The sequence below is a fragment of the Pelodiscus sinensis genome, chromosome 9 (genome assembly GCF_049634645.1).
Source record: "Pelodiscus sinensis isolate JC-2024 chromosome 9, ASM4963464v1, whole genome shotgun sequence".
In the NCBI taxonomy this organism is placed as follows: Eukaryota; Metazoa; Chordata; order Testudines; family Trionychidae; genus Pelodiscus; species Pelodiscus sinensis.
This window is the reverse complement of record NC_134719.1, coordinates 12224237-12247808: the sequence shown is the minus strand read 5'-3', so window position 1 is coordinate 12247808 and position 23572 is coordinate 12224237. Positions and strand designations below refer to the sequence as shown.

The 23572-nt window shown below is 45.5% G+C and overlaps 1 long non-coding RNA gene across 1 annotated transcript in view; it reads left to right on the top strand.

Annotated features, from left to right (window-relative positions):
- Positions 1–316: 316 nt before the first annotated feature.
- Positions 317–23572, top strand: part of LOC142830548 (uncharacterized) — a 49397-nt gene continuing 26141 nt past the window's right edge. The window contains exon 1 of the long non-coding RNA XR_012905866.1: positions 317–1217. This is a non-coding gene — a long non-coding RNA (uncharacterized LOC142830548). The remainder of the gene's footprint in view (positions 1218–23572) is intronic.

Sequence of the window (23572 nt, the reverse complement as noted above, 5' to 3'; positions counted from 1 at the left end):
AAAGAGAGAGGATCTCTTAGTAGCTATGTGAGGGATATTAGTTATTTTTTTAGGGTTGCCAGGTGTCCAGCATTCTACCAGACAGTCTGGTTTTTGCACCCTCTGTCCGGTAAAAAAAAAAATCAGGAAAAAAATCAGGAAAAATCCTGGGCAATGTTTTTCTGTTTTTCTGACTGTGTGCCAGAAGGAAGCTTGGTGGGGGCAGGGGGAGTGGCTGGGAGGCGAGGCCGCAATCAGAGCTGGGAGCCTGTGGCTGCATGCAGAAGCCAAGAAGGGGCGGGGGGAATGGCTGAGAGGCGGGGCGCAATTGGCACTGGGAGCCCTCAGCTGATTGCGTCCGAGGAGGAGAAGCAGCCCTGCCCCTGCGCGCTGTTCAAGCACCTTGTGGTACCATAGTCCAGGAGAGAAGCCCGCGGGTGCTTTGGAGTTGCGTTTAGGCGCCTTCCGTGGGCTCTCAGCCAAAACTGACTAGGGAGGAATTTCTGCTTTTTCCCACTGGGACACCCAAAGACCTGGTTATGGGGGTGTCACCTTCCTACCAATGGTCGCCCCCCGCCATTGTGTTGCCCTGGGGTCTGCCTCTCTGCTTTGGGTAGCAGGCTCTGCTGCCTCCCCCTTTGTTCCCCGCTTGGTGGCTCTTGGTAGTAGCCACACAGGACGTGGGGTTTTTTTTTTTTTGGCTCAACAAATTCTTAGCCTACATGTTCGGTATTTTAGGAGACCATCTAGCAACCCTATTTTTTCCCCAAAAGGCTGTTTGAGAAATTGCTATCAGCTAGCACAGTAACCTACTGTCTACTAAGCATAGTAAGGCAAGAGAATGCATCCTAGTTTTATTGATCACTAAGCTACTCTATACCAGGATCCAGGATTTTAAAGGCTCTATAAGGGCATGCATATGGGTTAACTAAACAAAGGCCACAAAGTCTTTCATGAGCAGTTCATTCCTAAACATCCTGTAACTGCATAACAAGGCCTATTTCTACTGTGAGCTTATATAGACCCTACCCTGAAAATCATATGCTAGAAAGCCAGGCTGCTGCGTGGGATTGGCCTTTTATACCCTCTTTCTGGGCTTAGTTAGAGTCAGCTGTGTGCTGGGAAGTGGTCTCTCTCCATATATTAGTGGCATTACAAGCTCCCTGCTTCTCCCTTTTCATGCCTGCTGTTTCAAGAGAAAGTTGCACGGAGCTCTCAGATGAAGGCTTCTCAGGAAGGTAGCCAAACAGACTGGTAGTTTACAATAGGACTTATTGGAAAAAACTTGTTTGTTGCTGTGTCTGAGGTGAACAAATGAAACTTTGGTTTACTCTATCAGTGAGAAAGTCTCCTGATGTGTACTATGTCAAAAGGCTAAGGCAAGGCAGGTGACCATTGTGTTAATCACTCCTGGTGATTACGGATGAGAAAGCTGGTCCTCTGGCTAATCTTTCCCCACCCCAACTGAAAGTCAGGAGCTGTTGTATCTACTCTGCTCTAACTGCCTCTGTGATCTAGTTTGCTGTTGTAGCTATGTTGGTCCCAGGATATTTGAGCTGGTGTGTGAGGTAATATCTTCTATTAGATGTATTCCTACTGATGAAAGACTTTATTCTACACAGAGCTCCTCCTCAGCTCTGTAGCTTGAAACTTGTCTCTTTCACACCCTGCTTCCCCCTCCCCAGCTGAAGATGGTCCAATAAAGATTATCTCGTCTACCTTATCTTTGTGATCTGGGGCAAGTCCGATCAAGCTGCTGTGGATCTAGTTTGTCTGCAAAACATGTGGAACATGCCCTCACCCTCTACTGGGAGGCTTACTTCATAGACGCTCTTTCAGGCTGTCTGAAGAGCACTGCAATAAAATACCTGTAGCAGGGGCCATGGCTGCAGGGCTCAATTGCTGTGTAGACATTCAGGCTTGGAGAAGAGCCAGGGGCTCTGCTCTCAAATGAGCAGTTTCCAGTCTCGTCTGCTTTAATCTGGTGCTCCTGGGAATACTGCTTTTTTTTTTTTTTTTTTAATCAATGCTAGTCCACGTGACTGCAGTGTCTCTCTGCTTAGCATCAGGCCCTGACCAAATAGCGGACTATTGGGCTGCTCCCCTTACCTTGTTTCATAAGCTCCTGAGAGATCCTAACCTACCTAGCTGCATCCAATCCCCATGTCAAACAGCCTCTCAGCTGGTCAGTGCCCTCTCCTGACCCTCCTTTTGAGCCACGAATCCTAGGCAGCTCTGTCCCAGAGTTCTGCATCCAATCTGCAGCTCCCAGGGATGCCCTGGCTAGGTGGGCTGCCGGTTCAGAAGGTGCCAAATAGTTGGTATAGTTTTCTTTGTGGTTATGCCAGGTTTCTATCCTATATCCGACAGGGAGTTGGTTTTTACAACCATCACTAAGAGGGTGCAGCACAAGGGAGAGGGTAAAAGCTTGTCCCTTAAAAGGAGAAGAAGGATGGGAAACCATTTTAAGGCAGGCAGTGTTACCTAGGGACCACAGCAGTGGACTGTGATTTAGGAGAGATGGGTTCTGGTCCTGGCTCTGCTACTGGCTCACCCTGGAACAGTCATTTTGCTTCTCTGTGCCTCGGTTTCCATGTCTGTAAAAACTGGGGACTAATGGTACTGATCTCCTAACAAAAGGCATTGCATGAGAGCAGGAATTAATGCTCAGATATTCCAGTGTTGAGAAGTCCTGCAGTTATCATTATTGTTGGGATGTTGGTGGCTCCTAGTAACCAAAGGAGTCTGGATATTGTGTTCATTTCCTTTGGCATTGGTTGCATAACTCAGTTAGACCATTGCAAATCCCATCCAATAGAAACATGAATTGAATGTTGACTGAGCTGGGATTCTTTTCTTGACTTCTATTTGCAACTCACTTGGGCTATGTCTACAGTGGCGGCACCTTGCACAAGAACATCTTGCACGAGGATTCTTGTGCAAGAAGTCGTGTGCAAGATCACATCCACACTGCCATGTGTGAGATGTGCTTTTGTGCCAGAGTGCCCATAGCAGTGTGAACAAAAAACAGGAATGTGTAGCACTTTAAAGACTAACAAGATGGTTTAACAGGTGATGAGCTTTTGTGGGCCAGACCCACTTCCTCAGATCTACCACTATTCTACATGGCAGTGTGGACGCTCTCTTGTGCAAGAAAGCTCCGATGGCCATTTTAGCCATAGGGCTTTCTTGCACAAGAAACCCCTGCCGAGCATCCACACTGCCCTCTTGTGCAAGAGCTCCTGTGCAAGAGGGCTTACACCTGTTAAAAAAGAGTGTAGCTCTTGTGGAAGAAGCCCTCTCTTACCACGCCATATTGTAAATCTTCTTGTGCAAGAGGGGGTGGGCAGTGCGGCTGCTTTCTGGAAGAACCACCCTTCTTGCATGATAACCCGCCAGTATAGACATAGCCTTGGAATGCTAGTTACTGGGCCTGGTGCCTATCTACCATGGCGATGGGTACCACAGAAATGGCAAAGTGAGGAGAGAGAATCTGCCTTCTGAGACCCTAGGAAAATCACATCTGCCTTAGAACATGTTACCAGTGTATTCAGAGCACTCCCGCCATAGTATGAGTATTTACAGGACATAGTAACGCATTAGTCTACCTTACCCATGGAAAGTACAATCCCACAGAATGGATTGGAAAACTGTGGCCCAGAAGTCCAGGTCCAAAACTGAGAATTTCCATGGCCAAGTCTTTGCTAACTTCCTTTGCCCTGTTTGTTTAAATCCCCTTGATGGCACTGAAAATCTTATTCTAGATCAGGCTCAAGATGCAGAGTTTTGAATTACTTTGGGTTGAATTTAGCAGCAACTTCTACAGCCTGTTCCAGGGAAGTGTAGCTCTCCAAAGCTCCTTGGCCTGTCTTATGTAACACTAGGTAGAATTTCACCTCCTGTTTCTCTGCGGGAAAGCTAGAAAGCAGTGCAGCTTTCTTACAGACTGGGGGGTTGATGTGGTTTCACTTGTGCAATCTCTGTTGTTTCCTGTTCCCACCAGGCAGATTTGAACCAGGGAAGTTTAGTGCAGGAGCCTCTACAACTTGAGCTATAGTGTCAGCTGGCTCTCATCTTAGGCTATAGAGCTCCCTTGTTCTTATCACTCACTGTAAGTAGTCTAAGTGCCACTGTATGGGACAGGGAACCACACAAGGGCTATGTCTATATTGCACCTTTTTGCGCAAGAAGATATGCAAATGAGGTGTGGTGATGAATATCGCTGTGCCTCATTTGCATAACTAATGAGCCACCAATTTTGCACAAAAACCTCCTCTTGCACAAGAGCTGTTCTGCTGCTTATTTTCTTGCACAAGAATGTGCAATGTAGACGTAGCCTAGGTGTGTGGGTTACACCACCATGTTGAAAAGATGTGACACAGGAGCGCTGGTAAGAAAGTGATCTTGATTATTGGACCCAGCTACACAAGTCATTGCTACTGAAGAGTATAGATCTATTTGATGTCCTGGGTCAGTGTCTACTGAATCCAGTGACTGCTGTGAAACAGTTTTCTTAAGGCTGAATACAAAATGCATAGGGTTCTGACTACATGCATGAATTAACTCACAACTGCTCACTTACAATCTTCCAGAAAAACTAAAATACAAAGAGTGATCAAGTTATGGAAAGGGGCTAGCATAAGCCATAAAATTTGGATCTAAACTTCCCCAAAGGTTGTGGATCTGTGGCTCCAGGGATTTAAAGGCTCGTGGTGCTTTAAAGCAAGACAACCAGACCTCCACTTATTCATTTCATGCTGTCAGAATCTATGCAGGAGACCTACTGCCTTGTGATTGCTGATTTAAGTTCATTTCTCTGATTTACAGTTTCCTGATTTGCAGGTTGTTAAAATACTTATAAAACAGGCTGGTCTGGAAAATGTTCTGAAATAATTATGTTGATGACTAAAAATCAGCCAGAAAGGGCCTTAATTCATAGCAGCTTATACAATAAGGCAGATTTAGGGGAGAGCTTTTATTCTCAACTCCTATTTTTAATACATTTCGTTCATGTTCATATCCTGTGCTGCAAGCCCCCAATGTGAATGAGTTTATATGGGGCTAAACTAGCTCTAATCCTACTCTCAGGAACCGGTTGACTCCTTTGGAAAGGCTTTCTAGGGCAAATAAATTCTTCTAGCTGAAGGTTAGTGTTGCGTTTATGTTCTGGATGTTTATGTGGGGAATTAATAAAGCAGGGTGGGTTTTTTCCCTTTTTAAGAGACATGGGGGATTCTTGGAGTTTTGAGGGGTTAAAGTTGAAGCTAAAAGTCGGTGGAGTGAAAAATGTAGCCTCTAAGGCAGTAAGGGGAAACCTGGGCTAGTGAGTGGTCCTCCTTCATCTCAGTGGGCCACAAGGTTGTCATAACCAAGAGAGTCTCCTGGGATAAGGTAGTTTTGTGAATTGTGCTCGTGAACCTAGAATCTGTGGGATATGCCAATGGAACCATAGCAACACTTTGACTGGATGCAGGAGCACATGGCTCTCACAATGTTGTATGCAATCAGCGCACACCTCACTTCCCGGTCCTTTGCTTTAAATGCATGTCAGTTTTGTAATACAGATAGGAAAAAAATGTACACCAATGAAAACTAGCAGAATCTTGCAATCCTGTGTGGGCAACAGTAGAACCCCAATGGGCTGCATGTAGCTCTTGGACCTCATTTTGTCCACCACTGCTCTAAAGTCAGTGTCCAGCCCAGTTACTTGCTACAAATAAAGATCCTATTTGAGTGTGTACATAAAGATGTGCGTATTTTAAGCAAGCAAGAGCTAGGATTCAGAAAGTGAGTGAAACACATCCTCAACAACTGTGATAATAGACTTTTTTGTTGGTGCTGCAGGGAAAACTGATATGTGGGTAAGGCTGAATATTTGGGAGTTGTAAAATGTGTTGCCAAAGCTAGCATAATGAGATGTTTCAGGTGTCTCTAATTTCAACAGTCCCATGCAGCACTGGAAACCTAGCACAACATGATAGAGCAAGTGTAGGAAAACCAGAAACTGACACTAATCATTGCATAATGTCAGAAACTCAAGTATGATCAACTCTTGTGATCTTATTACAAGTCTTGTGATATTCAGTGCTTTTTCTTAAAGTTCCAGCTCCTGAGGTCATGTGACAATGGCTCATGGCTTTCATGTAAAGTTCCTGCAGATAAAAGCTTAGAAATGTGATATCAAAAGGGTCTAATACTTGAAGAAAAATAAATACCTGAAACCTGTTTTAAAATCTCATGATTCTGAAGCACCCAAATGTGAGATTTTTAGAATGCTTGAGATTAGCATCACTGGAAATCTCCTGCCATGTGTCTAGTAGTTGTGCATCTGTGCAGATGTGAGCAATGATGGGGATATTCATGTCAACTGGTTGCAGGTGTTCCCACCAGTGCTGTCCAAAGCAGCTTTTATCAGGGAGGGTAGTGGGTCCAACTGGGGAGGGACTGCTTGCCATGTAGTAGATTTGCCTGTGTAGCACTACTTGAGAGAGGATATATAGCCTGTATTGTAATGTAGCAGAACCAGTCAGCTTACATCAGATCTTTCCCAGGGTGGTATATCAATGTAATTCTCTAATCAGAGGCAGAAGCTGCCCACAAGCATAGGACTGACCGCTGGAGAACCTCTTCTTAATGATGCTCAAATATTATGCCTTGCACTCTCCCCCTTGCAGCCACCGATACAGTGGTACCCTCCTGCCCCTTCCTCTAGCTGATCCCCTCCTGACTAGATCCTGCAGACCGTATTTTAAAAACAAATCGTAAATCACTGGCAGAACTGGTATCCTCTTTGCCCTCACAAGGATCACCCCTTCCCCACCCCGTGTGCATCTTGTCGATTTAGTCTGCAGGCTCTTCTGGGCTGGGGCATCTCTCACTATGTCCAGGGCCAGGCACAATGGGCCCCCATTCTGGATGGTTCCTAGGCCCTACCATGTTATCCATGACCAATTGCCTAAGCATCCTAGAGTGAGAATCCAAAGAAACCTCTTCAAACACTACATTTTCCTTGCAAAGATAATGAAACAAGGAAACCAAGATCTGGATGTCCTCCCGGAAGATCTCACAATGACTCAGTGCTGATACTATACCCAGCTTTCAGAATGCTGCAGAAAGGATCACTGTCCTAGTCCACAGCTAGGGCCATGTCACCACCTCTCTCCGCTGGTACGTCCCCTTCTCTATCGCCTCAAGTTACTTTGTCTTTGGTTTCCGGGCCCTTCAAGGCCTTCCCCACTCAACCTATCCCTTCTCATTCAGCAGCATAATCCTTAACCTAAAGTACTGGAATGCCACTGAAATGCTAATTAGGTGTGGGGTTGCCATGTTCCTTTGCTGACTGTGCTGGTGTAATACCCACAAACCCATCATCTGCAGGCAGAAGAGAACCTGGGCCCCCTGGAACTTAATTGCATGAGCCTCTACTGCATGAGCTGAAAGCCAGCTGGCTGTTAGCGAAGGCTGTAGAGGAGACTCATTATTTGCCCTGCGAGTGGCCTCAGTGCCACTAGATGGGACAGCACACCACAGCCAGAATGGGTTACACTGGCTGCAGTTGCTTGCTTTGGGGAGCTGAGCCCCAGCATGCTGCTCACTGTGTGTGAGTGTGTCCCCTCATCCTGCGGATGCTCAGGGACAACACTGCCAGGGGACCAAGCCCCCTTCTAGTCTAACTACAACATTCCTGTTGCTTAGTAGTACTGGAAGGGCATTGCCACTGAACTACCCCATCGTTCCTGCACTGACTCCTGCTCGTGACTGGGCCAGGTTGGCAGCCATGTGTTAAACATTCCAAGAGGCACCCTTGTGCTTTCTCCAGGAGGAGCTCCCTGTAATTTTCCACCAAGCTACCTTATTCTCCTCCTAAACGTCTCTTCTTAAAACTCTTCCTTGCCACAATGCCTATGAAACTGACAACAGGTTGCTGGTGCATGGAGACCACTGTCTGTCATGCTGCCCAAGAGCATTTCCTTGCTTTTTTGTGCCATGCCTCCCCACCTGTCTGTATCCATCTAGGTCTTGTCTTATACTTGGCTTGTGAGCTCCTGGAGGCAGGGAGTGTGTGTTGGCAAGATGCTTAGCTCAGCAAACTCCTTATCTATCACACGAGTGCCTGGGCACTGTGACATTACTTTGGTTCTGTGGATTATTTGTAAGACACCGTCCCTGTCCCAAGCAGCTTGCAGTCAAAGGCCACTTTGCTAACATTGTAAACAACCTGAAAGACAATGAACAAAATCTTGCCTTGATCTGTAGCCCGTTGGGCCTGTATGTAAGTCAGACCTACAACTGCAGATGGTAAGATGTTCCTAGAAATGTAGATGGAAAGTTTCCCCTCTCGCTCTGGTCCTGAAAGCTGACACAGGTTTAAGTGGGTTTCCAAATGCTTTCAATCCCCTGCAGAAACCTGGGGCTCCCCATCCATCCTCCCAAGGGTGCCTGGATCTCATGGAAATAATCTTGCATGCTTGTGGTAGCTTCAAAAGCCATGGACAGCTACTGCAGGAGTCTTTCCACTCTGCCAAAGGAGGAGGTGTAGCTGGGCTCAGCTGAAGCCAATTAGTGTGAGTAAAGTAACTGGGCCCAGAGAGCTCTGTCTGCCAGCACTAGCTGATGTCCAGAGCTGTCAGGTGACTTTAAACAAGCTGGCCAGCCACCTTCCATGGTTCCCTCTCCCCCTCCTTCTGTTAGGAATCTTTCTTGCCAAAACTCTCCTGAGCACTGTTTCATTCCATTACTCCTGGTCCTCCCCCACTTGGGGCACATGATACAGTAATGTATGAACATGCCCTTCAAAGAGCTCCTGCAGCAAGCTACTGCTGTATATACCCTTCCTAATAAATGTAAAGGTCATGCACAGCCAGACTATTTTAGGTTTCTGGCTGTCATAGCTATCCTGAAAGATTACAAGTAGTTAAGTTCACTGTACAGCATTGGTATAATTCACTGGATCAAATATACTGTGTGGCTTATTTGAGATGGAAATTATTTTTTGACCTTTAGCAAGGTATTCCATATAAAGACTCTAATAAGGCCTTGAAGTGGGCTGTAGATGGCCTACAAGACTGTCTGTTGAGCCAAGTAGAGATTGTGTAGCCTGAATACAATTGGGGGAGAGGAGGATTCAGGTACCTATATGATCCAGATTATATAAATATCTACATATATAGATGCAAACATGGCACTGCAAGATGTGTGTTCTAGACAATGATAGAGAGACATTTATTGGGGGTTGGATTGATCCCTCCAGTCCTTGCTTGGCTCAGACTGTGATTGCAGCCAGAGTGAGGAGAAAGGGGATTGATCACCTGTCATACCCCAGCCACACAAGTAAGCGAGCAAGCAGTGGATGGAAGGAAAGGGAAACTGTAGGCACCCAGGTTCTAGCCTCCTATGTGCCAGGCAGATCACCTGCTCCTCAAAGGACTGCCAAAATGTACTATCTTTGCAGTAAGCAGGAAGTTTGAGTGACTCCCAGTTGACTCCCGGGTCTGCCCAGGGTGTGGTGCAGCTACATGCTGCTGTTTCTTGGGACAGGGTTACCCTATAGTCTAGCCATTAAATGGCTTGTAAAGCATTTGGATGTAAGTGCCTTGTTTCACACACAAGTGCAATCTACAAAGCTGCCCATGTCTTGCTGGCTGCTGAGGCACATTAGTGCTGTTGTGTCCAGTTAGGCTGTTGAGCCTCGAGGTAATCATCCAGATGCCTAAAATGGAAGGAGTTAGCCAACCAGCTCCATAATCTGAAGGGATAGCGCCAGCAGCATGTAGGAGCATCTTGCCCAATTCAGATATGGCCAAAACCAACTGAAATAAAGCATTCTTGAGATTTTTGGCCCCAAATGGTAGATTTCTTCCAAGAGCAGGTTTTAAGAGGACCACCATCGTGTGTGTTGGAAATCTCAATGAGAGAGCTGCATGAGTTACAGCACCATCGGCACCAAACCCTGGCTCTGATACAGTTCCCTGCCTCAAACCTAAAATCTAAATTAGAACACTGCTTAGAACTTCAATAGCAATGGGGAAACGGGTCAACAAGAGGCAGTCAGCAAGAATAACACTACCTCGACCATGCAGAAGTCTGACCCCCCTGTTTTCATTCCATTTCAGTAGCAGCAACCTCATGCCACCATCTGCTGAATTATGTACTAACTCAAACCTCATTGCTGCCTTCTTAAAGAATTACTCCCAAGCAGGATGTAGGACAGATGGGGCTGACATTTTTTTAAAGCCATTTCCACTTCATTAGCAGTTATTAAAATGTGAATGTTGATTTTTGACTTCCTCTCCTTTACTTTGATTATTACTGTTTATTCAAAAGCAAACTGGAAAGATGTAATTTATTGCCCCCTTTTAAAATATATTAACCTTCTCTTAAAGGTTCTGGTTCATGCCCACAAAATGTAGTAGAATCTGAATTAAAGCTGAAAGCCTGTCGTGAAATCTGAACACACACCTCTGTGCAATGTAGAAGTACATAGGAGTTGGTAAGATCACCCATTGAATGACAGCCCAGTGAAACTGACTATAACTGGTGATGGAAGCACCTCTAAAGGTTTAGCCGTTTAGTCAAGCACCCAAAGAACCAAGCCAATGTAATTATTCAAAACTTCATGATGGGTTTACTTGGGAGGTTTCCATTACTGCCTGCTTTTTGGTTTTATACTGGAAAACAGATGTTCTTGGCACTCTTGCTTTACTGGCCGGAACCAGGAAGTGTAGAGGGGCATGAAAATAAGAAACCTGTTTTTTAAATTGTATATGAACATTTTTGAACCTCCAGGGTTGAGGTCTGAGTTTTGGGCAAGTATTCAAATCCACTCTTGATACCTAAATCAGGTCACACCTCCCTATGCACAATATGGTAAGCGAAGGCTAGTGTTTCAGTCTTAATTCTCAATTCCCTTGTGTGGGTTCTTAGCCAAACTTTTAACTGTTTCACTGTGAGAATCATCCATGGCCTCTCATAGCAGATCACTGGAGGGTTCTTTTTTAGTCTTCCCTTTCCACTGGACAGCTGAATCAGCAGTAACAACCTTCCAGGTATGCTGGGCAACATTAGACATCATGTCCCAAAGCTCTGTTAATTAAGCAAGGTGTAACTATTTCATGTTCAGGAGTTTAGTTAACAACTTAAGCTGCAAACTACTGAACTGTAGTATTAAAGTCTGAAATAATGGCCTGTAGCCATTTTAGCTTGAACAGCCATCTCGTCAGTTTACAGACTAAACTTAGTCAGGACTTGGACAGGAGATTTCAAAGGAAATGGCACAGAAAATGGATGGATTCAGCTGGTGAGTCTGTGCTTGAAATCTAGCACACTGTCAGTTGTTCATAAAGGTCTCAGTAAGGGTCAGGTACCCTGGCGATCTTTCATAGTGTTTTTTCAGAGTTCTATATCTTCATTTCCCTCTTAATCACACCTTACTTACTTTTTGGGTGATGAAGCTGGTGTGAAAGGGCTGAGGCATTTCCAAAGATAACTGCCAAATACTGTCATCCTTGTTCTATTCCATGAGCATATCCACTGGGCTGAAGGATGTTTAAATGTAATAAGTTTAATAAGGACAAATGCAAAGTACACCACTTAAAGGAACAATCAGTTTCACACATACAGAATGGGAAGTGACTTTGTAGGAAAGAGTATTGCAGAAAGGGATCTGTGGCACCAAAAAAAGCAAACATAATTCTGGGTTGCATTAATAGGAAAGTTTTGAGCAAGGTAGGAGAGTGTAGAAATTGGAGAGGGTCCAAAGAAGAGCAACAAGAATGATTAAACGTCTAGAGAACATGACCTATGAAGGAAGGCTGAAAGAATTGGGTTTGTTTAGTTTGGAAAATAGACGATTGAGGGGGGGACAGGATAGCAGTTTTCAGGTATCTAAAAGGGTGTCATAAGGAGGAGGGAGAAAACTTGTTCATCTTGGCCTCTGAGGATAGAACAAGAAGCAATGGGCTGAAACTGCAGCAAGGGAGGTTTAGATTGGATGTTAGGAAAATGTTCCTAACTGTCAGGGTAGTCAAACACTGGAATAAATTGCCCAGGGAGGTTGTAGAATCTCCATCTCTGAAGATATTTAAGAGTAGGTTAGATAAATGTCTATCAGGGATGGTCTAGACAGTATCTGGTCCTGCCATGAGGGCAGGGGACTGGACTCGATGACCTCTCAAGGTCCCTTCCAGTCCTAGCAATCTTTGATTCTATGATTTTGTATGGTTCCATCCATTTCTATCCAAATTATTAATTCAATTGACTGAGGAGCAACACTGAACTTCTGCAATGACCTGTTTGTGTGCCAGTGTTGAAGGATTTCTTAAAATGGCGAAGTACAGACTATATGGCTGTGTCTACACTGGGCCAGTTATTCTGGAAAATCAGCCTCTTTTCCGGAATAAGCTGTGAGCTGTCTACACTGCCCCTTGAATTTCCAGAAAAGCAACGACGCTCTACTGTACAAAATCAGCCGCTATTCCGGAAAAGCTACGCTGCTCCCGCTCGGGCATAAGTCCTTATTCCGGAACACTGTTCCAGAAAAGGGCCAGTGTAGACAGCCCAGTAGTCTTTTCCGGAAAAAAGCCCCGATCGCAAAAATGACGATCGGGGCTGTTTTCCGGAAAAGCGCGTCTACGTTGGCCACAGATGCTTTTCTGGAAAAAGGGCTTTTCCAGAAAAGCAGCCTGCCAATGTAGGCGCTCTTTTTCCGGAAATACTTATAACAAAAACTATTCTGTTTTAAGCATTTCCGGAAATTCATGCCAGTGTAGACACAGCCTATGTGTATTTTGCCTCTAACCACCATGGTATCCCCGGGCTGGGACATTACATCCCAGCTGAGAATTCAAAGGAAACATGGTAAGAATGACAAGCTATGGATACAAGTTGAGCTGATAGCTGCAAGAAGCCAATCAGTTGCAATGATCTGAGCATACAGCTAGTGTGTGGAAAAACAGGCTGTTGTACTGCCATGCTACTGCGTGGATTTTCAATGGTTAGGGGAGGGATAGAGCCTGGTGGGGCTTAGGGTTTTAAAGCAATACACCTCTACTCCCTGAGTTAAGAGAACCCAGCTCTAGCAGCAAGTGTAGAGTAGACTTCTCATCTTGTATGTGGGCCAGCCACCATGAAACCGGGACCACGTACCACACTAAGTGGGTATGGTACCTTCATTGTGGCTGCTTCATGTTCCCCTCCTGCTGTTTCACCATCTGTCTGGTGGATAAAACTTTGGGGCAGGAAATTCTCCAGCAGAATCGGTGTGGTGGTGGTGGTGAACTGCTTCTGAAAACCCACGCCTACACGATCTCAAAGAGATCCATATTCCATCCTCCTCTCCAATACCTACACGATGCCACTGGGGAGTGTGGGACGTGACATGCTGATGATACTCAACAATATCCCAGTCTCAGATGAGACAACGGCTACCACCACTAACCTCTCAGAGTGCCCTCAGGACATCAATTCTTCACCCAGGCAAAACTGAAGAGATTCTGGTCAGAAAGGGGAATCACTTCCAAGAAGAGACTGAGACCTTCTCTACCTTCTATGGAAGGTGCATAAATCCCATTCATCAAAGATGTGATGCTTTGGGGTCTAGTTGAGCCACTTGCTAAGACTAGATGTCCAGGTAGCAGCAAGTAGGTCCTGTAGTATCCTAGAAACTAACAAAAATATACAGTTAGCGGCAGTCTCCAAAAATTGCCTTTTTTCATCTCTCACTTGCTAAGAAACTTTGTCCCTTCCTCCTGGACAAGGATCCAGTCAACGTGATCCATGCAATTGTCACCTCCATGCTGGATTATTCTAGTTCATTGTATCTGAAGCAGAATGTGACTCTGATGCCCAAGCTCCAGCTGGTACAGAATAATGTACTTCTCCTTCTCCGTGGCTGGTGCAGGCATAGCAGACTCACGTGCATCTGCTCCCAATCAGCTTCTGATGGCCGTTTCAGGGCTTGGTCCCAATTTTCAAAGAAATTACTGGGTAAAAATGAACTTTGACCTTTGAAAATATCATCAAGCCCAGGAAGAAGCATGTAATATTTGGAGTCAAAGCAATTTGCTGAGGGGATCCAGCTGGAGGACGGTTTTCCAGGGAGTTGGGAAAGTCTGACTCTCTTTAGGAAACACTGCAAAGCATTCCACTTTAAGAAAGTGTTCCCACCAGAAGTGGCACTTGCCATCAAAAGAAAGATGTTCTAGAGATGCCATGAAGTCCCCTAGGGGCTGTTGATCTTATGTGGAAGGCACTCCACTGTTATAGGGAGGGGTAGCAGTATTAAACCCTAAGATAGACAGGAACAGTCTGTGCACCTTCCAGTACAGTAGGTTTTGCACAGTGTTTAGGGTTTCAAAGCATTATTGTAATGGAGATAATGAACAATACAAATTGCATAGACCTCCCAGTTCAGTAGGCCATATTCACTGCTAGGGTAATAAATAGAGGGAGGCAGATCGGTAATAGTGACTGACTTTCTTAAATGATCTTTGGTGGAATTAATTAGATTCCCTAAAATTCAGTAATTTCTGGGCTAGAACCTTCCCTTTAAAACATACCATGAAGTCCTCAGAAGCCACTATTGGGGGTAAAAACAAAGACGTTGATAGTGAGGGGTCTGATATTCTCCCACTACACATGGTGCCTCCCTCCTCCTGGAGCTGGCCAAAAACTGGGAACACTTGGACAAACTGTTTCTCCAGGATTGCCCCCTTTTCATGTCTCTTTGAAAGTCTACATCACTTTTGAAGCTGATCAAAGAAACAGGATGGTTGGTTTTGTGGTTTTGCGGGGGGGTGCAAAACTTGTCATGACAAATCCCTTCTGTCAGCAGGCAGGGTTTTTTGACATTCCAGTTACACCGCTGAAAATGTCCACCACGTTTACTGCACCTGCACTCTGCGGCAGCCTGGAGTGCAGGGAAGGATGAGTGTGCTGACTTGACTGCCTGCTTTCCAGGAGCTAGGGAGGCTGGTTTTAAGTCCTGGTGAGCGTTCTACTGGAGTCCTCCTGGGAGAGGCTGGGATAAGGCTGCATTGAGTCACCCACCAGCCAGTCACTCCGGCTGTGCTTTTTACTAGTCTTTTTGGTTGCACTGCCAGTGAACTGTCAATTCCCCATTGCCAGCTCTGCCCATCAAAGCCCCCATGGCCTAGGGCTATATATCTGTGAGGGTGAAGATGGTCAAGCAGATCTTGCATATTTGTCAGTAAAATTTCTCTCCTGTGAGACAAGTCCTGCCCAGAACAGCTTTCTTTATCACTCAGCTATAAACGTTCAGGGGCTATGGAGGCTTTTGAGGAACTCCTACAGAGAGCATAAGAACTGTACAGGAAGTGGCTCTGTGTAATATGAATCTCTGCCATAACTCTTCTAAACCTTTAATACTAAAGTTATCCCAGAGGCATTTACAAGTGATGTGCAAAAGACCAGGCTTATCTGCCCTGAGCTAATTAAACATGGCAAAAACGACACACGCATTCTGTTCACTTTGGCTACCAACTACAGCAGGAGTTACACCACCAGCATAATATCCAAATGCAAAATATTGATGCTTCCCCTCATCCCTCCTCAGCACAGATCTCCTCCCCTCCCCCCCCCATCAAGTCAGCAAAGAACTGTAGGTGATGTTTTGCGGGAACATTCTGAGATTTTTCAGCTAGGTAGCTCCACAAATCAGTTTTTCCTACAGCAGCCTGGTAGACCTGTAAGTGTGGCAGCCTATTCGATGCAGATGCCTATAAAATTCTCCTCGGAGCTGAGTCAGCACCTTACAAAGTTTAAATACATTCAGTGGTCTACTGAAAGACCTGAATTTTTTCACTTCCTCTGTCCAGGTGTGGGTGGGATTTCTCTTGTCCTTCTATGCTGCTTTTCTTCCCTATCCTGAAGCAAGCAGAGTTTTTTGTGGGAGAGACAGTATTAATGAGCAAGTGGCGGTGTCAGAGGTGACTTGTGCATATTTGTCCTCATGGATCCTCAACTAAGATGACACATTCTCTAGGATTCACAGATCCCTGTATTAGGTACATATTTGTCTGAAGATTTCTGCACGAGACCTAAATAGAACTCTATTACATACAGAGACCTCCAGAGTATGGAATTTTATATTGAGATCCTGTAACCACTTAATTGTTGACCCTCATTTTTACCACATGCACAGGATGAGCTCTTAGATGGCTAATTTTTAAGGATTTCACTACATGCACGTGTATGGAAATTAATTTTCTTAAGAGTAATTTGAAAGGCTGTGTGGGCATTCAGACAGGCATGTTGCCTTGTCTCTGTTCTTAATTATTGCCAGCTTCCTTAATGAGGTGATGTTCTTCTGTTCTGGCTTTATCTCCATTCAGGAGGCACATTTGAAAAAATCACAGGCGAGCTGTTTAATGTTAACACTGTCATTCATCACTCAGGCCTTTTGCATAACTTGACAGATGTAGCCCATCCCTTGGGATCCCTCCAGCCTTTGGCATGCTGCTTAGTGAAATGTATCTGGCAGTATCAAAGAGGCAACTGAGAATTTGCAGTGTGGAGGAAGCATATAGAATTCTGTAAATCTTCAGGAACTATTCAATAAAATGCATGTGGAATCCTAAGGTAAAAGCAGAGTCTTATAGTCAGAAATTATGGCACTCTTTGGTGGCGAGGCGAGGCGTTCAGTCCATGATTTGCAGGTGCGATTTTAAAACAGAGTAGGATTCACATTTTATGCAATGTTTTTAAAGTGATCAGAATATACCCAGAAGGCTTCCGGCTGCTAATAAGTGTGCGTGCATGCACACAATAGCCATTACTGCAAGGGCGGGGAAACTTTTTTGGGTTGGGAGCCACTGACCCACAGAAAAATCAGTTGGGGGCTGCACACCTCATTGATGTGGTCCCCAAATGAGAAGTAGAAAGACACTTGCCACAATCCCCTTACACACCAGAGGTGGCCCAGGCTAGTAGATTTTGTGTGCCCCAGTCCTACGGGTGGAGTGGTGAGGGGGATGGAGCACCAGCGCACTAATGCTGGGGGGGAGGGGTACCGTGAGCCTTGGGAGTCCCTGGGCCTTACGTTCCCAACCCCTGCATTACTGTGCAGTGTAAGCATAGATTTGGGCACCTAACCCTTCAATAACCTGGCATTTCATCTCTTCCCTTGGTCTTCTGTCTGTGTAGTTCCTAATCACTCTGATCAATACGTGCAGGTGATGGGTTGTCATCACTCTGCTCATTAGCAGGCCACGTTGGATTCAAATGTCATTAGCATTGGACCGGAAATAAATTGAGAGTCTCAGTCCATTTCCTAGTGAGCAGGTGTCTTGGCACCACTAGAAGTGAAGAAGCTCTGCTGAGGGTGTATGGGGGACACAACTTCTGCCTGGCCCTGTCATGGAGTGTCAGGCACTGGGTCTCGTTGCTGCAGGGGGATCAGCAGGGTGCTAAGGCTTCCTGCCCATTCCGGCACCTCAGACTGTGCTGCACCCCTAAAGCAGCCAGCAGCAGACCCAGCTCCACGGTAGTGGGAGGGAAGAGTAAATCGGGCTTCACACACTGCCCCTATCCTGAGCACTAGCTCTGCACTCCCATTGACTGGGAACCTGCTGCTGGCTACTTGTGGTGCACAGCATGGATTGTGGTGCCAAGAGAGGCAGGAAGCTGCCTTAACACTCCCTCTGCACTGTTGACCGGGAGCCAATTGAGGTAAGCCCTGATTTCCCCCTCGCCCAAAGCCTGAGTTCCAAAGCATTCATCCTCAGCCCCACCCTGGAGTTCTCACTTTAGTCAAACTATGGTGGGTTTTCTTCAACTGGGTCATGAGAAGAAAGCTTGAAAACCCCTGCTTGATGTGGACTAGGCCTGTGCATGTCTTGGGGTGCTCAGCAAATTGCAAGAGCAGCTCCAATTCACTCTGGGAGGGCAGGTGAAATCTCTTTGGGTGACACAAGGGAAGATTCTCCCTTTCCGAAGACAGCCTAGACTGCTACAAGACAAGCATACATCACGGGATGTACAGGGTTCAAGGGTTCTAGTGTTACAGCCCACTGTGTCCTGTTCGCCAGGTCCCAGGTTGAGCAAGTGCTCTGAATGCTGCTGCTTAGCGAGACTACTGGAAGGAATCCTGATGGTATGTAATGCTGGGGATGAAAGCAGGCAGGATATTTCTGCTACGTTGGCCTGATTTGTGTCTCGAAAATCCTGTCTGTAGCCACTAATGGGGAGAAAGGAACTTGAACCAAAGCACTATCCACCAGGCTGTAAAGAAGCTGATAGAGACGTGCCATGTGGCCGTTGAGCGGAATCTGCTTTAGTACCCTGACCTGTGTAAGTAGACTGAGTTACTCTGAGCTAAGCCTTCCTTGCAGAGGCAGAGTTGCACTCTGTGCAGTGATCATGTTCAAGATCAGGAATCTGGCAGTAGCCCACAGAAGAGGGGGACAGGAGGACAAACTGCACATCCTGTAAATAACCTTCCCATGGGTTCGTTCATTCCCTGGGCTGGAGGAACTCAGCGGGAGGTGTGTCTGCGCCAGGGGAGAGCCAGCTCCTCCTGTGCCACATCAGGCACCATTGTTCTGAGCATCCATCAGCTCCATGTGGTATCATGTTGACTTCACCTATTCCATGTGGGTTTGACTCACCTTGGTCTTGCTGCCTGCGTACAAACCGTGCACTGCTCCAACCAATTGGGAAAGGTTCCTCAAAGACCTTTCCAGCAGCAGAAATGTGGCATGTCCGGTGGGCTTACGTTCTATTGCAGATAAGTCTCTTTTTAGGACTGTACTACCACGGTTGAACTTGCACTTAATTTATATAATTTCTTCCAATTACCTAGTCACATGCTAAAACAATTACCATACTAGACAGTACTTGGTCCTGCCATGAGGGCAGGGGACTGGACTCGATGACATCCAGTCCTAGTATTCTATGATAAGCTCTTGCTGTGAGAGCAAAGTACGTAGAGAATTAATACTCTGGACTTTGTTCAACAGCTGTTTGACAATAAATGCCCCAATCATTGGCTGGTAGAAATTGGAGTGGCTCGATTCAAGGCAATGGCATGACTGAGAGAGGCTTGTGCCTAAAAGGATTGTGTGGCCTTGATTGGCACCTTTCCTACAGGTTGAAATTCTCTAAACCAGGACACTCTGGTCCAGCAACATCCATGGTCAAGCACAGATGTTGCAGGACCAAACAGTCCCAGTGGAGGGCCAGCAGCAGGGACCCCTGTGGGGCTGGCAGGGCAGCAGGCTGCCCAGAGTGAGCTGATGGCAGGGCCACCCAGCACATGGCTTTGAGGCTGGGAGACCCAGAGTGTGGCTGCCTGGTGGGGCTTGGAGCCATGGTAGCAGTGGCTCAGTGAGGCAGGGAGCTGAGGCTGCCTGGTGGGTCTCGGAGCCTCGGTGCACAGCTGGGCAGGCAGGATCGACAGGGCAGCAGGCTGGCAGCAGGAGGGGAGGTGTCTGGGCCAGGGGGGCTAGTGGCAGGGTGGCCAGAAATGACCTCCCCATGTCCAGCAAAATCCCTCATCCTGGATCAGTCAGCTTCGGAGGGTGCCAGACCAGGGAGGTTCAACCTATAGTAGATGTCCATGTCAATTAACCCTTTTAATTCCCCTCCATTGGGAATGAGGCCTGTTGGTACACAGTGCTGGGTGACTTGTGCAGCTGCAGCTGGTATTGGATCTGTCCAGGGAAGAAACAAGATTTCAATCTCAGGGCTGTCAATCAAGTAGCCTTCACAAACAAGAGAAGACTATTTTTACAAAAGATCAGCACTTCATTTTTCTCCAGCCGTTTCAATAATCAGGCCATTGACTTACTGATTATGGGGAGCCTGTCAGGACCTGGAGTTTAAGAAGAGCCCCATTCTAATTTAATAATGCATCTTACTAACAGAGCAATATTTCAGCACTACATAATTGCATCAGTATTTTTTCTATATCAGGCCGTTCTGCAATTTTTTTCCCTATAGCTGTTTGAGATCTCCCTGATCTAAGGATCTTTATATTTGGCTTACCTTTCCTGAGCAGTCCTATGAGTCTAAGAAGTCTAGAGGATTTTAAAATTGCTCATTTACCCCTCCATGATACCTCTTTATAGCAGCTTCCTTGCAATGTAATGGGGAGATCTCTTGCAGATGTGGTTAATCAGAAAGAGATTACTATCACTCTGCAAACACCTGCACTGGAAGCATATCTGGCTTTTATTAGTATAAATTCCTACCACTGACAAGCTTAGGGAGACAAGGACAGGCAAGAAAACCAAGATTCCCTTGCACAGCTGGAGTATTAACTTGAAGTTTTGTTCACATTTATTTTTTTTCTGTAAATGATTTAGCCGTTATTGATCACAATTACCACCAAATAAAAACCAGAATCTACTAGCTTGTTTTGTTGTGTTACATGGCCATAAAATGTGTCTGTGCCGCCTCTTGGAATCTGCACTACTTCCTTGGTCTATTGCACACAGAGCTAGACAGAACAGTAGAGAGACGTGCACTACACATTTTTTAATCTTAGCTTAATAGATCTTCAAAGCTAGATCCAGAATTGGGACTCCATATTACATGTGTTAGACAGAAAATAAGGCCTTGTCTACACTAAAAGGAAGATTGCCACTGCCACAATCAATCTTCCGGAGTTCAGTTTAGCGAGCCTACTTAAGACTCACTAAATTGAACTCAGAGGGCACCCCCTGCTGGTGTCCAATTCTCCTCCTTTTGCAAGGAGTAAGGGAAGCAGACAGGAGCATTTGCTCCCATGGCATCAGCCTCCTGCTATGGAGACAGCACCAAGCTTGGCGTAAGGTAAGCCGACTCCAGCTTTGTATTCTAAGTAGCTGGAGTTGCGTAGCTTAAGACAAGCTGCCAGGTCTAGTGTAGACCTGGACTAAGTTAACTCTTCCATGGACCTGCACTATTCAGGGCTGCTGAAACAATTTGCACAGGGGATTGCTGAGAGCCACTGAACCAAACTGTAAACCCAGTATATAATAGAATCCCCTGCAAGCCAGAGGGTGCGGTACCATTTCAGCACTGCTAGTTCCTGCACTTATCTCTTAATTGTGAAATCCTGAGCAGTGGGGCAGGTGTAAAAGACAGACCCCCAACAGGCAAAATATTTGATCTTATGAAGGAAAAGATGTCAAGAGCATTACGCATGTGTAAAAGGGCAGGGAGAAGTTATGTAATCAAGAGTGCAGCAGAGAAACTCTTCATCCCCTTGGGGCCTGATGGATATGCTGGCTGATCTTTCTAACACCAGAATGGGAATATAATCTGTCCATATACACTATGCACAGGTGTAGATAGCAATGAAGAATCAAACTCAAATTTTTTAAATAAAAGAACTGGCAGTGTAGATTGTTGGGAAATACTGTCAGAAGCCTGAGATGGGGTTGTGCTAAAGATCTTAGGACACTTAAACAAGGAAACCTAGATGTCGAAGTTCATTCTTGGAGGAGGAGCAAGCACAGGGTGGCAGCTAGGACCCTAGTGCATGGGGCCTGCAGCAGAGTCCCTGAAGTGCAGGGCAGCAGCCAGGATCCGTGTGCTAGGCCAGGAGACCAGGGGTGCTGTAGCACCCTCTACTCCCCTAGTTCCCGTGAGCTATGGGAGCACATGTGTCCTTCTTGGGCAGTAATGGAGATATTTCAAGAGATAGCCGGGAGAGTTGAAATTTATTGTGAAACATTGATGTCCTAAGGTATTATGTTTCCAAACTCCGGACATCTAATGCTGTACAAAAAATGCCAAGTGTTCTTTGCCGGAAATGTGCAACTCTGAGATTTTACAGGGTTTTTTATTTTACCTCAGCAAAAACTTTTTACTGAAAACAATAATTCCTGCTTCCTTAAAATTGCCAATTGCCAGGGCCTGATTCTTCAGAGCTTTATGTAGCCACTGACAGAAGTGCAATATTAGTGTGGAATCTATCAAATCAGAATTCTCCACTTCTTTACACCAGGGAACAACGTAACCCTCCTTGACAATGGTGTAAATGTCAGGACAGTGGAGAATCAGGCCCATGCAGCCAGAAAGATTAAGGAGAGAAATTATAAAGTAGAAAGCGGGAAGATGAAATACTGAAGCACGTTGGTTCTTCATTATGCCTTCCTGGGTGGGGAGGGTTAGAACATACACTGCTGCAGCTTCAGGGATTTGGGAACTGTTCGTTTCTCCATTTTAACCTTGAGGCTTGTTGCTTTATTTCAAATGAGGCTGTTTGTCATCCATGTTCACACCGCCTTGTATACAGGCTGAAATCAGTGATACAAGACAATGAAAAGATAGTTCTTTGCACAGAAGACCAGAGAGTGGTTCAAGCCTTTAGTGGCAGGGATTTAGTGTTTAACTTGTCCTTGGAAACCAACTCACCATTGTAAAATCTTGTTCTATTTGCCACATCGGGGACCGTCACAATTGAGTTAAAGAGTGCCAAAACCCCAGATTATAGCGTAGTCTTTTTCTAGTTGGAGATGAGGTAATATACAAACGTTAGCAATGTCTACTTAAGCCAGACTTAGCCTGTGGATAAATATACAGGTCCTTTGACCTGCAAAACTTGAAGTGCCTTTGTTCAGAGCTACTGCGCTGGCTTACATTACAAAATAAATTATGAAAGATAAGTTGGCCTCAGGAGTTTTGTTTAGCTGTTCTGGACATGAACCTTTTCACTGTAACTTCGTTTTGCAGGCTACCTATCTACCTCACCAAAAAGATGAGGAGAAATTAAGACTGGTTGGAATGTTTCCGACAATTGCATAGGGCACTCCCTCTTGGCTTAGAAAGAGACAAAGACAGGGAGGAAGGAGAACCTTCCATCTTGAGTGAGTTTAACGTCACGAACGGCGTAACAACGTCACAAAGATGGAAGATGGGCTAGGGACCTGACAAACTGGAGGATGTAAATTTAAACCTGCCTATCTATATAAAGGGAGATGAAAACACCCTAAGCAGAACTAATTTGGTCACATTTGAGCAACATAACTCCCAAACACAAGCTTGTCACCCTCAAGGGCTAGTCAGATCAAGCTCACAAAACCAAACCAACCATTGCTACGTTAATAATGTGACAAAAGTACTGGCCTCTATGGATGACCTTTTCAAACCTGATTATCTGAAGTCCAGGAAATTCATCAGGAAATCACTGGCTGGAACTGAAAACAGGGACTTCTCCATTACCTTTCCTCAAATCTTCTGTCATCTTCGTAATCTTTGCTTCCATATTACTGTTGCTTAAGTGCAGATTGTGCGTTCAGCATTCATTCCACAGGAGCTTATGTTCAAAGACCTTTAGCCCTCCAGTCTCTTAGCCGTTGTTCTGTCATTTGTGAAAATGAATCAATGCTAAATGCTTTAAAGGGTTTAAGCAAGCACAGTGCAAACCTGCAGCTGGAATCTTGTAAGTGGCAGTTGGTTCATAATGTATGCATGGGCTGAGCCGTCAAGTGACAGATCTCATCTTCTATGATGCTGTTTGTGATTGGCTAAGCCAATCCTAGATAGGCAAATCCAATTACAGATGTCACATAAAAATCTGCCATCTGTGAGTACTGTGCATTCTTTTTGGATCCTACATTGTTCTTATAATGTCTGGATACGTTGACTC